The sequence below is a fragment of the Rhinoraja longicauda genome, chromosome 34, assembly GCF_053455715.1.
Source record: "Rhinoraja longicauda isolate Sanriku21f chromosome 34, sRhiLon1.1, whole genome shotgun sequence".
In the NCBI taxonomy this organism is placed as follows: Eukaryota; Metazoa; Chordata; class Chondrichthyes; order Rajiformes; family Arhynchobatidae; genus Rhinoraja; species Rhinoraja longicauda.
In genome coordinates, this window is record NC_135986.1 from 4,219,573 (window position 1) to 4,231,825 (window position 12,253).

Consider the following 12,253-nt stretch of genomic DNA (forward strand, 5'->3'; position numbering starts at 1 on the left):
GGCAGTGTTGGGTGGTGAAGGGGGGCATTGGAAAGACAGGTGAGAATCTGGTTCTTATAGCGCTAGTGTGCGGGGATCGCTGGTCGGCACGGAGTCGGTGGGCCGAAGGGCCTGTTTCCGCGCTGTACCTCTAAACTAAACAAAAACTAGACAAAACTGCACACAATTGTGGTGGGTGTTTTGTTTTGTGTTGAAAATATTATTCTTGTAAACAATTGATATTAATTATTTTGGGGTAAAACAATCAAATAAGGATTCAATGTCGTTGCCTCCGTCTCCTGCAGATCCAGCAGCTTTACAATATGAGTCGCAAGACCCACGAAGAGTGTGTTCATATCCTCCAGGAGTTTAACTGGAGCCTTGAGAACGCCAGTCACTTCCTGCTGAAGACCAACGTATGTGGGGAAGGGCGAGGCCAGGGCTGTTGATAAACAAGAGGCCTGAGCTGTTGGGAGAGGTTGGGGCAGGCTGGGACTCTCTACCCCTTGGAGCGCAGGAGGATGAGGGGTGATCTTATAGGTGACGTCACCGCCCCGCGCCCCACGTGACCTCACCCGGCCAGCGGCCACGTGCTCCCGCTCCACCAATGGCGGCCGCCTACAGTCCGAGCCTACAGTGTCCGGGCCTACAGTGTCCGGCCCTACACTGTCCGGCCCTACAGTGTCCGGGCCTACACTGTCTGGGCCTACAGCGTCCGGGCCTACAGTATCCGGGCCCACACTGTCCAGGCCTACAGCGTCCGAGCCTACAGTGTCCGTACCTACTGTGTCCAGGCCTACAGTGTCTGGGCCTACAGTGTCTGGGCCTACAGCGTCTAGCCCTACAGCGTCCGGCCCTACACTCTCCGGGCCTACACTGTCCGGGCCTACAGTGTCCGGGCCTACACTATCTGGACCTACAGTGTCCAGGCCTACACTGTCCGGGCCTACAGTATCCGGGCCCACAGTGTCCAGGCCTACAGTGTCCAGGCCTACAATGTCCGGGCCTACAGTATCCGGGCCCACACTGTCCAGGCCTACAGTGTCCAGGCCTACAGTGTCCGGGCCTACAGTGTCCGGGCCTACAGTGTCCAGGCCTACAGTGTCTGGGCCTACAGTGTCCAGGCCTACAGTGTCCGAGCCCACAGCGTTCGGGCCTACAGCGCGCCCCGAGCCTAATACGGGACAAGGGCGGTCCCGTACGGGACAAACTAATTTAGCCCAAAATACGGGATGTCCCGGCTAAGGGCGGCACGGTAGCGCAGCGGTAGAGTTGCTGCTTTACAGCGAATGCAGCGCCGGAGACTCAGGTTCGATCCTGACTACGGGTGCTGCACTGTAAGGAGTTTGTACGTTCTCCCCGTGACCTGCGTGGGTTTTCTCCGAGATCTTCGGTTTCCTCCCACACTCCAAAGACGTACAGGTATGTAGGTTAATTGGCTGGGTAAATGTAAAAATTGTCCCTAGTGGGTGTAGGATAGTGTTAATGTGCGGGGATCGCTGGGCGGCACGGACTTGGAGGGCCGAAAAGACCTGTTTCCGGCTGTATATATATGATATGATAATACAGGACGGTTGGCAACCCTGGTTTCTCAGGATTTCTCTCTCTCTTTGACTTGCAGTTAAAGTCCTGACGTTTTGAAGGAAGAACATCGCAGGAAACTGGTCTCAGCGGGGAACTGGATGGAAGGCTTCCGAGGGACAATTTTCTTGCTACAGACTGGTGTTGGGAGATAAGCCGACTTTTCACCTTTGGAGGCCGAAGGGATGGCCTCTCCTCTTTCCGGCCGGAGGGATGGCCTCTCCTCTATCCGGCCAGCGGACCATCGCGGTGGTGGTGCACCGACAGACCGCCCGCCCACTGTCAAACCCGCTGAGAGGGGGGTCGTGATGGCAAGAGGGTGGCGGACATTACCAGGCGATGAACAATGCCCCTTTGCCCCGGTTACCCCCGGGGGGGGGGTTGGAACCAGAGGGCGAGACCTTCTTGCAAGACGATCGGGCGGCGCAGCGGGTAAAGCCGCCGCCTCACAGCGCCGGAGACCCCCGGGTTCGATCCCGACCGCGGGCGCTGCCTGTGCGGAGTTTGCACGTTCACCCCGTGGGTTTTCTCCCACGCTGCAAAGACGCAGCGGGTTTTATAGGTTAATTGGCTTCGATTAAAACCCCAGTGTGTGGGCACTGGGCCATCGATGGTCGGCACGATTCGGCCTATTTCAGCCCTGTCTTTGAACTAATCGATCGTCGTCGGCCATATTTCGGGGTGGGGGAGTGGTGGGGGGGGGGGGGGGGGGGGGAAGTGGTGGTTCAGGGGATAGATCGGGTGGGGTTGAAAGTTTTTCGCCACCATGAACGGACCCCGGAATTTGTCTGGTTTCAAAATGGCGGGAGGAATCTCTACTGAATCGAGGTAATTCAGTTCAGTTTAGAGATACAGAGCGTGTGGGAGAACAATTGACATCCTTCCTTACTTAGTTTTGATTGAGGTAACGAAAGGGTGCTTGGATGTGACTATCGTTGACCGGTTGTCGAAGAGGTTTTTGTGGGGAACCACAAGAGATTAAACCTATCACCTCTTGTCTGTGGATGGTAAGGGGCAAACATGAAATGGTAGAGGAGATAACGAAGCTCGTTTTTTCTTTGTGAGAAGTTACAGTAGACCGGCAACAGGTGGACCAGAAACAGGCCCTTCGGCCCACCGGGTCCACGCCGACCAGCGATCCCCGCACACGACAACACTGCCCTGCACACACTAGGGATGATTTACAATAGACAATAGGTGCAGGAGGAGGCCATTCGGCCCTTCGAGCCTGTACGCACCGCCATTCAATGTGATCATGGCTGATCATTCTCAATCAGTACCCCGTTCCTGCCTTCTCCCCGTACCCCCTGACTCCGCTATCCTTAAGAGCTCTATCTAGCTCTCTCTTGAATGCATTCAGAGAATTGGCCTCCACTGCCTTCTGAGGCAGAGAATTCCACAGATTCACAACTCTCTGACTGAAAAAGTTTTTCCTCATCTCCGTTCTAAATGGCCGACCCCTTATTCTTAAACTGTGTGTGGCCCCTGGTTCTGGACTCCCCCAACATTGGGAACATGTCTCCTGCCTCTAACGTGTCCAACCCCTTAATAATCTTATACGTTTCGATAAGATCCCCTCTCATCCTTCTAAATTCCAGTGTATACAAGCCTAGTCGCTCCAGTCTTTCAACGTACGACAGTCCCGCCATTCCGGGAATTAACCTGGTGAACCTACGCTGATACCGAAGCCAATTGACCCACAAACGTGAACGTCTTTGGAGAGTGGGAGGAAACCGGAGCGCCCGGAGAAAACCCACGCGGGAGAACGTACAAACTCCGTAAGGGCAGCGCCCGTAGTCGGGATCGAACCCGGGTCTCTGGCGCTGTGAGGCAGCAACTCTACCGCTGCGCCACCATGCCGCCAACAAGTCCTGTCTACTTTCCAGTCCAGATTCCCCCCCCACCTCCCACCTTGGCTCCGGTTTCCTCCCACGCTCTAAAGACTTACAGTACAGCTGTGTAGGTTAATTGGCTTGGTGTAAATGTAAACATTGTCCCCAGTGTGTGTGTAGGATAGTGTTAGTGTGCGGGGATCGCTGGTCGGCGCGGACTCGGTGGGCCGAAGGGCCTGTTTCTGCGCTGTATCTCTAAACAAAACATTGTATAGCAGCTTGAATCTGGAACTCAAACACACTGGCACAATCCTCTCTCCCACAGAAGATGCCATACCCACGACGATTGCTATTGCTTTGTAAGTTCTATTTTTGAATAAACATAACTCGTTGAAGCCGTTGGTTATTTTCGCGGAATACCTTCCCTCAGTCCGTCTCGGCTAACGGTTGCCAACTTTCTCACTCCCAAATAAGGGACAAGGTGACGTCACCGCCCCGCGCCCCACGTGACCTCACCCAGCCAGCGGCCACGTGCTCCCGCTCCACCGATGGCGGCCTCCCGGGCTGGGAGGTGTGTTGCTACGCAACCTCCGTTAGGCGGCGCCCGGGCCTCCGGACCTACACTGTCCAGGCCTACACTGTCCGGGCCTATACTATCCGGGCCTACACTGTCCGGGCCTACAGTCTCCGGGCCTACAGTGTCCGGGCCTACAGTATCTGGGCCTACAGCGTCCAGACCTACAGTATCCAGGCCTACCTCGTCCAGTCCTACAGCATCCGGGCCTACAGCGTCCGGACCTACAGCATCCGGGCCTACATCGTCCAGACCTACAGCATCCGGGCCTACAGCGTCCAGACCTACAGCATCCAGGCCTACAGCGTCCGGGCCTACAGTATCCGGGCCTACAGCGTCCAGACCTACAGTGTCTGGACCTACAGCGTATGGGCCTACAGTGTTCGGGCCTACACTGTCCGGGCCTACAGCGTCAAGGCCTACAGCACACCCCGGGCCTAATACGAGGTTATCCACTTTGGCGGCAAGAACAGGAAAGCAGAGTATTACCTGAATGGTGACCGATGAGGAGAAGGGGAGATGCAACGTGACCTGGGTGTCATGGTGCACCAGTCATTGAAAGCAAGCGTGCAGGTGCAGCAGGCAGTGAAGAAAGCGAATGGTATGTTGGCATTCATAGCGAGGGGATTTGAGTTTAGGAGCAGGGAGGTTCTACTGCAGTTGTACAGGGCCTTGGTGAGACCGCACCTGGAGTATTGCGTGCAGTTTTGGTCTCCTAATCTGAGGAAAGACATTCTTGCCATAGAGGGAGTACAGAGAAGGTTCACCAGATTGATCCCTGGGATGGCAGGACTTTCATATGAAGAAAGACTGGATAGACTGGGCTTGTACTCGCTGGAATTTAGAAGACTGAGGGGGGGATCTTATAGAAACTTACAAAATTCTTAAGGAGTTGGAGAGGCTAGATGCGGGAAGATTGTTCCCGATGTTGGGGGAGTCCAGAACCAGGGGTCACAGCTTAAGGATAAGGGGGAAGTCTTTTAGGACCGAGATGAGAAAGTTTTTCTTCACACAGAGAGTGGTGAATCTGTGGAATTCTCTGCCACAGAAGGTAGTTGAGGCCAGTTCATTGGCTATATTTAAGAGGGAGTTAGATGTGGCCCTTGTGGCTAAAGGGATCAGGGGGTATGGAGAGAAGGCAGGTACGGGATACTGAGTTGGATGATCAGCCATGATCATATTGAATGGCGGTGCGTACAGGCTCGAAGGGCCGAGTGGCCTACTCCTGCACCTATTTTCTATGTTTCTAACCAATTTAGCCCAAAATTTGGGATGTCCCGGCTAACACTGAACAGTTGTCAACCCTAGCCTCGACCAACAAGATCTCCCGATTGCCAAATACTTTTTGACTCCCCCTCCCATTCCCACACTGACCTTTCGTGTCCTGATACAGTGACTTAACATTGTTTTGCGTGATATCCAGGAAAATCTTACCATACATGACTGAAACAGGGTGCAAGATAGACACAAATAGCTGGAGTAACTCAGCGGGTCAGGCAGCATCTCTGGTACGGTTGCCAACTTCCTCACTCCCAAATACGGGACAAGGTGACGTCACCGCCCCGCGCCCCACGTGACCTCACCCAGCCAGCGGCCACGTGCTCGCGCTCCACCAATGGTCACGTGGGGCGCGGGGCGGTGACTTCACCCTTTGTCCCTTATTTGGGAGTGAGGAAGTTGGCAACCCTACTAGTACGGGACAAGGGCGGTCCCGTACGGGACAAACCAGCCCAAAATACGGGATGTCCCGGCTAGTACGGGACAGTTGGCAACCCTAATCTCTGGAGAGAAGGAATGGGTAACGTTTCGGGTCGAGACCCTTCTACAGTCAGTCTGAGGAAGGGTCTTGACCCGAAATGTCACCCATTCCTTCTATCCAGAGATCTACCCAGAGGGTGGTGAATCTGTGGGATTCTTTGCCACAGACGGCTGTGGAGGCCACAAGTCAGTGGATGTTTTTAAAGGCAGAGATGGATAGATCCTTGGTCAGTGCGGGTGTCAGGGGTTACGGGGAGAAGGCAGGAGAATGGGGTTGGGAGGGAGATGGATCGCTCATGATTGAATGGCGGAGTAGACTTGATGGGCCGAATGGCCTAATTCTGCTCCTATCACTTAAGAACCTATGCTGCCCGGCCCGCTGAGTTACTCCAGCATTTTGTGTTTGTTCTTTGATATAAACCAGCATTTTTTTGTTTCTCAATACCATTCCTCACTATTTTTTTCCTTAACGAACCTTTATTACACATTCATTATTAACATACTTATTAGTATTATATTCATCAAAACATATTCGGGGAAGGGGAAGGAGCAGGTGGTCGACTCGGGCAGAACCCTCGACCGCCCGCCCGCTGCCAGGACCCGCGAGCGGCCATCTTGGCCCAGGAGCAGACCGCCAGGGAAGACCCCCCCTCTCCCCCCCGACCGTCTCTTCAGGAGCGTGGGGCAGCCAAAACGCGAGGAGCGGCCCCTTCAGATACACGCACAGGGGCTGCGGCCTCTCGTACGCCGCGTACACGTGGAACGCGGTCTCTTCCTCGCCACAGAGGTCGCAGGCAGCCGGCGGGTCGCCTAAACCAAAGCTACTAGAGGAGCAAGATGGACCACTCCGTTGAAATCGCCTGTAATGAAGTGTCGTACGCAAAGGAGCGTAACGGCCGCCATTTTAGTAAGCAGAACCCGCCGTTCGCTCTGCCTCTCGCAGTGTTTTGGGGGAACAGTATGTGCGATGATACCATTAAAACACAGAATATATCTCACCCATCAATCCACAGATTTTTGTCATTCTTTTTTAATGTTTCTGCACGTTTCCGCCTACTAAAATGGCGTCGTGACGTACTACGGTTTTTAGGGTCGAGTGGTCTATCTTGCTCCTCTAGTATCTTTGCCGTGAGCCGACTCAAACATCTGTTAACAGGGCCACAGCTCTGTGCAACACTCTCCACCCCAGGTACCCGATGTAAAGTGGGGGGAGGATTCGTGTACACGTTAGCCAACGTTCACACTAGTTCTACTACATAACCAGAGGATTTCAGTACAGGAGTAAAGAGGTCCTTCTGCAGTTGTACAGGGCCCTGGTGAGACCGCACCTGGAGTACTGTGTGCAGTTTTGGTCTCCTAATTTGAGGAAGGATGTCCCTTGCTATTGAGGCAGTGCAGCGTAGGTTCACCAGGTTAATCCCCGGGATGGCGGGACTGTCATACGAGGAAAGATTGGAAAGACTGGTCTTGTATTCACTGGAGTTTAGAAGGACGAGGGGGGATTTTATAGAGACTTATAAAATTAAAAAAGGACCGGACAAGCTAGACGCAGTAAAAATGTTCCCAATGTTGGGGGAGTCCAGAACCAGGGGCCACACAGTCTAAGAATAAAGGGTAGGCCATTTAAAACTGAGGTGAGAAGGAACTTTTTCACCCAGAGTTGTGAATTTGTGGAATTCTCTGCCACAGAGGGCAGTGGAGGCCAAATCACTGGATGGATTTAAGAGAGAGTTAGATAGAGCTCTAGGGGCTAGTGGAATCAAGGGGTGTGGGGAGAAGGCAGGCACGGGTTACTGATTGTGGACGATCAGCCGTGATCATAATGAATGGGGGTGCTGGCTCGAAGGGCCGAATGGCCTCCTCTTGCACCTATTTTCTACATTTCTATGTTATCCTGCTTTCTCTTCCACTTCCTACACACGAGGGGGCAATTTGCAGAGGGCCGATTAACCTAAAAAACCCGCACGTCTTTGGAGTGTGGGAGGAAACCGAAGCTCCCGGAGCAAGCTCGCGTGGGGAGAGCGTGCAAACTCCGCGCAGACAGCGCCCGTGTTCGGGATTGAACCGGCGCTCGACCCGCTGCGCCACCCTTGGTTGAAGAACAAGGTCCCACATCCCCGAGATCGGCGGGAACAAGGGTCAGTTTTGGTCTCCTAATCTGAGGAAAGACATTCTTGCCATAGAGGGAGTACAGAGAAGGTTCACCAGATTGATCCCTGGGACGGCAGGACTTTCATATGAAGAAAGACTGGATCGACTCGGCTTGTACTCGCTGGGATTTAGAAGACTGAGGGGGGATCTTATAGAAACGTACATAATTCTTAAGGGGTTGGACAGGCTAGATGCGGGAAGATTGTTCCCGATGTTGGGGAAGTCCAGAACAAGGGGCCACACAGTTTAAGGATAAGGGGGAAGTCTTTTAGGACCGAGATGAGAACGTTTCTTTTCACACAGAGAGTGGTGAATCTGTGGAATTCTCTGCCACAGAAGGTAGTTGAGGCCAGTTCATTGGCTATATTTAAGAGGGAGTTAGATGTGGCCCTTGTGGCTAAAGGGATCAGGGGGTATGGAGAGAAGGCAGGTACGGGATACTGAGTCAGATGATCAGCCATGATCATATTGAATGGCGGTGCGTACAGGCTCGAAGGGCCGAATGGCCTCCTCCTGCACCTATTTTCTATGTTTCTATAAGTTGAAGACGTTTTAATTTTTTTCCCGCGGCTTTTATTAGTTACAAAAATATTGGAGGAAATAACGTGCGCCCCAGGGCGTTCCAACCGTGGTGTGGAGGTCTCGGCCGCTGTCCCGTGTGCGGCCAATCGGCATTGGCGTTTCTTCGCCCATCCCCGAAGATCGGCGGCCAAAATGCCAGGGGGGTCGCTCAGCGGGCCGGGCGGCAGCACCTCTGGAGAGGAGGGACTGGCGATGAGGGGTGAGGCCCCTCAGGGCAGGTAGGGAGAGTGTTTCACGGATCACACTGAACCCCATTGAGTTGAGAAGGATGAGAGAGGATGGAATGTTGGCCTTCGTAACAAGAGGAGTTGAGTATAGGAGCAAAGAGGTCCTTCTACAGTTGTACCGGGCCCTGGTGAGACCGTACATGGAGTACTGTGTGCAGTTTTGGTCTCCAAATTTGAGGAAGGATATTCTTGCTATGGAGGGCGTGCAGCGTAGGTTCACTAGGTTAATTCCCGGAATGGCGGGACTGTCGTATGTTGAAAGGTTGGAGCGACTGGGCTTGTATACACTGGAATTTAGAAGGATGAGGGGGGATCTTATTGAAACATATAAGATAATTAGGGGATTGGACACATTAGAGGCAGGAAACATGTTCCCAATGTTGGGGGAGTCCGGAACAAGGGGCCACACAGTTTAAGAATAAGGGGTCGGCCATTTAGAACGGAGATGAGGAAGAACTTTTTCAGTCAGAGAGTGGTGAAGGTGTGGAATTCTCTGCCTCAGAAGGCAGTGGAGGCCAGTTCGTTGGATGCTTTCAAGAGAGAGCTGGATAGAGCTCTTAAGGATAGCGGAGTCAGGGGGTATGGGGAGAAGGCAGGAACGGGGTACTGATCGAGAGTGATCAGCCATGATCGCATTGAATGGCGGTGCTGGCTCGAAGGGCTGAATGGCCTACTCCTGCACCTATTGTCTATTGAGAGGCGGGGGACCTCATTGAAACGTACAGAACAGTGAGCGGCCTGGATAGAGTGGATGTGGAGAGGATGTTTCCACTAGTGGGAGAGTCTGGGACCAGAGGGCACAGCCTCAGAATTAAAGGACGTACCTTCAGAAAGGCGATGAGGAGGAATTTCTTCAGTCAGAGGGGTGGTGAATCTGTGGGATTCTTTGCCACAGGCGGCTGTGGAGGCCACAAGTCAGTGGACGTTTTTTTAAGGCAGAGGTAGATAGATTCTTGTGTAGAAGGAACTGCAGACGCAGTGGAGGGAGGGGGGTGAGGGGAAGGGAGGGGGTGGAGGGAGGGGGGAAGGAGGGGGAGGGGGATGGGGGTGGAGGGGGAGGGACGGGGGGAGGAGAGGTTTGGGCCCAACAGGTATCATAGAAACATAGAAAATTGGTGCAGGAGGAGGCCATTCGGCCCTTCGAGCCAGCACCCCCATTCAATATGATCACGGCTGATCATCCACAATCAGTTCCTGGTTTCTCCCCCATATCCCTCGATTCCATTAGCCCTAAGAGCTAAGTCTAACTCTTCCTTGAAAACATCCAGTGAATTGGCCTCCACTGCCCTCTGTGGCAGAGAATCCCACAGATTCATAATAGACACTAGGTGCAGGAGTAGGCCATTCGGCCCTTCGTCCAATGTGATCATGGCTGATCATCCACAATCAGTACCCCGTTCCTGCCTTCTCCCCACACCCCCTGACTCCGCTATCCTTAAGAGCTCTACCTAGTTCTCTCTTGAAAGCATCCAGAGAATTGGCCTCCACTGCCTTCTGTGGCAGAGAATTCCACAGATTCACAACTCTCTGGATGACGAAGTTTTTCCTCATCTCAGTCCTAAATGGCCCAACCCCTTATTCTTAAACTGTGTGTGGCCCCTGGCTCTGGACACCCCTCAAAATGGGGAACATTTGTCCTGCGTCTTGCCCGTCCAACCCTTAAGGATGTTATACGTTTCTATAAGATCCCCTCTCATCCTTCTAAATTCCAGTGAATACAAGCCCAGCCGACCCACTCTTTCATCATCCTAGTGAAACTCCTCTGCACCCTCTCCAAAACCCCCACTTCCTTCCTGTAATGGGGGAGACGAGAACTGCACAAAATGCTCCAAAATACAGCCAAACCAAGGTCCTACACGGCTGCCTTGTGACGTCCTCTGACTCTTACCCACAATGCCCCAACCGATGAAAGCCAGCATGCCATATGCTCTCTTTACCACTCTATTTACTTGTCGAAACGTAGACAATAGGTGCAGGAGGAGGCCACTCGGCCCTTCGAGCCTGTACGCACCGCCATTCACTGTGATCACGGCTGATCGTCCACAATCAGTAACCCGTGCCTGCCTTCTCCCCATATCCCTTGATTCCACTAGCCCCTAGAGCTCTATCTAACTCTCTCTTAAATCCATCCAGTGGATCGGCCTCCACTGCCCTCTGTGGCAGAGAATCCCACAAATTCACAACTCTCTGTGTGGAAAAGTTCCTTCTCACCTCAGTTTTAAATGGCCTCCCCTTTATTCTTAGACTGTGTGTGTGTGTGTGTGTGTGTGTGGCCCCTGGTTCTGGACTCCCCCAACATTGGGAACATTTTTCCTGCATCTAGACTGCCCAGTCCTTTTATAATTTTATACGTCTCTATAAGATCCCCTCTCATCCTTCTAAACTCCAGTGAATACAAGCCCAGTCTTTCCTCATGACAGCTCTTCCACTTTCGCTCTGTACATCAATGCTGTTAAAGGTTATGCCATTAGTTGTATATTCTCCTCTTCCCTTCCACCTTCCACCTTGTCCTTCCATCACATCTCCTCCCCGAGTCACACAGCCAGGGAAACAGGCCTTTCGGCCCAACTTGCCCCATCAGCGCCAGTCCCACCTGCCCATCTTTGGCCCATATCCCGCCAAACCTGTCCTATCCATGTACCTGTCCAAGTGTATTTTAAATGCTGTTATCGTCCCTGTCTCAGCTTTTGGGGTTGCCATCTTTCTAACTCCCAAATAAGGGACAAAGGGTGACGTCACTGCCCCGCGCCCCACGTGACCTCACCCGGCCACGTGCTCCCGCTCCACCAATGGCGGCCGCCCGGGCCGGGAGGCGGGTTGCTACGCAACCTCCGTTCAGCAAACACACCTGGGCCTAGTGTCCAGGCCTACAGTGTCCGGGCCTACAGTGTCCAGGCCCCCAGTGTCCGGGCCTACAGTTTCCGGGCCTACAGCGTCCGGGCCTACAGTGTCCAGGCCTAGAGTGTCTGGGCCTACAGTGTCCCGGCCTACAGTGTCCGGGCCTACAGTCTCCGGGCCTACAGTGTCTGGGCCTAGTGTCTGGGCCTACAGTGTCCAGGCCCCCAGTGTCCGGGCCTACAGTTTCCGGGCCTACAGCGTCCGGGCCTACAGTGTCCGGGCCTACAGCGGCCCCCGGGCCTAATACGGGACAGGTGGCAACCCTACTCAACTACCTCCTCTGGCAGCTCGTTCCATACACCCACCACCCTCTGTGTGGAAAAAGTGTTACCCCTCAGGTTCCTATTCAAGCTTTCCCCTCTCACCTTATACCTAGTTCAGTTTTGGATATAGAGTCACATAGAGTGATACAGTGTGGAAACAGGCCCTTCGGCCCAACTTGCCCACACCGGCCAACATGCCCATCTACACTAGTCCCACCTGCCCGCGTTTGGCCCACATCCCTCCAAACCCGTCCTATCCATGTACCTATCCGGGTGTATTTTAAATGTTTTGATAGTCCCTGCCTCAACTACCTCCTCCGGCAGCTCGTTCCACATACCCACCACCCACACTTCCACCGACTCCATCTACACCTCGCGCTGCCTGGGCAAGGCCAGCAGCAGAATCAT